At 39.6% G+C, this 2,216-nt stretch overlaps 1 non-coding gene across 1 annotated transcript; it reads left to right on the top strand.

Annotated features, from left to right (window-relative positions):
- The first annotated feature begins 397 nt into the window (after positions 1–397).
- Positions 398–504, top strand: LOC145151738 (small nucleolar RNA R71). The gene has a single exon (XR_013732295.1). It is a non-coding gene; the product is annotated as a small nucleolar RNA R71 (small nucleolar RNA).
- The last annotated feature ends 1,712 nt before the right edge of the window (positions 505–2,216 follow it).

The following is a 2,216-nucleotide window of genomic DNA, read 5'->3' as shown; positions in this document are numbered from 1 at the left end:
TTCATCATATTGGTCACCACTCGAGTAGCAAACTTGAGCTTTTCGATTCCTGTTCTTGTCCAAGTCATAGTCTTTTGTCAAACGCGGGCCACTTCAATTGTCACAACCCACTTGTACAACATGTATGGATTGACCCATTTTGGTAATCCTCCGGTCCATATTATCGAGCTTCACCATTACCTCCGTTAAGTTCTTATTTCCTTCGTCCATACCTACCTTGCCTCTTGTAATATATTCTCTCGGGTTGTGGTATTCTCGTGAATGCTTGGAGAATTCTTCAATGAGAGCCTTGTTCGTAGTTTGGTCCTTCTTCGTCATGGGTCCTTGGGAGTCTAAAAGTTTCCTCGTGCTGACGTTGATACCATCATAGAAAATGGATATCTCTTGTTTCACATTAAGGTTGTGTTGAGGGCAACTCCTTAGCATTCCCTTGTATCTCTCACAAGATTCGTATAAAGATTCGCCATCCTTTTGTTGGAAGTTTGCTATTTTCTTCTTGAGTTTGGTTTCCTTCAAAGGAGGGTTGAATTGTTCAATGATTGCATTGCGAAGATTGGTCCAGATTGTGATCGTTCCAGGTGCAAGTTACTTTAAACAATCTTTATCAGCTCCTATAAATGTCACTACAAGCATCCCTAGTATCACCGCATCTCGTGAAACATTTGGAACATTGAAGTAGTTTGAAATATCTAACACCTCATCAATGTGTCTAAAGGTGTCTTCATGTTCCTTCCTGAAAAATTGAATATCCTTGAGCATCGAGAGGATATGTCCCTTGAGCTCAATGTTCGCCGCGACAGAAATTTCTAGTGGAACGAGGCCTGACCCGTTGTCATTACACATCTACCTTTTATACTCCTCCATTGTCATTGTTTTGTTGTCCGCCATCTCTTGTACTTTGCTTTTGACTTCTTCTTCTGAATCATTTTCTGTTTCTGGTTCATATCCTGTGACTTTCTTGTCGGGAGTCTTCTTGAAAGTTTGTACCTTATCCAATTGAAACATGCTACTCGATTCGTTAACCTTTTTATCCTTCTTTTTGTGGAATGCACACTCTGGATATTCAAGTGGTGGCACGATCGGAAAATTTGATCCCATGGTCATATAGATTAATTATGCTCTCTAACACAATCATAGTTACTAACTTATATCACCAAACTCTAGGATTTGTTCATTCACTAGATCTAGCAATTCAATGTTCATAAAACAGTAGCTAACAAATTTATGCAAATAGAATGATCAGCTACTACACAAAACTTGTATAAAAAGCAATCTAAGCGAGAACTTCAACAAGCAAGTATTATGATTTATCAACACTAGTTAAACCAACATAAAAACTTCATAAATTCGAAATCAACACATAGTCAAAGGGTTCATCTCCACCAAACGAAAGTTAGGGTTTTTAGCCCATGGTTAAAGTAGAAACAACCATAGCATCAAAGCTAATTAGACTAGACATGATAGAAAATAGCAAACCGAATGAATGAATGTTGTTTTGTTCTTCAAATCTCCAAGCTTGATCTCCAAAACGATTTCTGATCTTCCAAGGTCTTTCCAGAGGGTTTTTGTTGCAGCTGTATCTCAAGAAGTTGGTCAGAAGTCCTTCAATTTGATCTAAGACCCAATATAAATAGTTTCCATAAAATTGGTCTTCACGTCATGACCATATGGGCGTCACAACGTGAAAATAGTGTATATCCTGTATTCGCCAAGGAAACTGTTCAACGTCGTATTAGCATCTTCTTATGACATATGGTCACGTCGTGACCAAAAGATGGTCATGTCGTGAAAATCATCTTCATGTACGGAATCGAGAATCTTCTGAATGTCACGTCATGATATTTGTAACTCCACATCATGGGAAATGTATAATGTTCGATTTATTATTCTTTAAGCTCCTAGTTTCAGCTTCAGTCCTCCAAGTATCCAACTTTTATCGATTTCAGCTCCTTTTCCTCGAAAATGTATGTAACGCTTGGTCCAGGTATAAAACAATTCTCGTTATTTTTCCAAGAGTTTGGAATGGAACTCGATGAGTGGGGGAGCTCCAACTCGTCGTGTTGGAACTTTTCTGGCCGCGGATTTTAAGAGGCCAACTCGACGAGTTTGGGGCCCCAACTCGACGAGTTGGCGCAGGGGGAGAAAACCCTAAATTCCGGGTGTTGCATCCTTTATAAAGGACTTAACTCTTGTGGCTGGCCTCCCTACCAGCCTCC

This window comes from Lactuca virosa, chromosome 1 (genome assembly GCF_052849685.1).
Source record: "Lactuca virosa cultivar CGN04683 chromosome 1, Lactuca_virosa_CGN04683_v6, whole genome shotgun sequence".
In the NCBI taxonomy this organism is placed as follows: Eukaryota; Viridiplantae; Streptophyta; class Magnoliopsida; order Asterales; family Asteraceae; genus Lactuca; species Lactuca virosa.
This window is presented reverse-complemented; position numbering and strand designations above follow the sequence as displayed.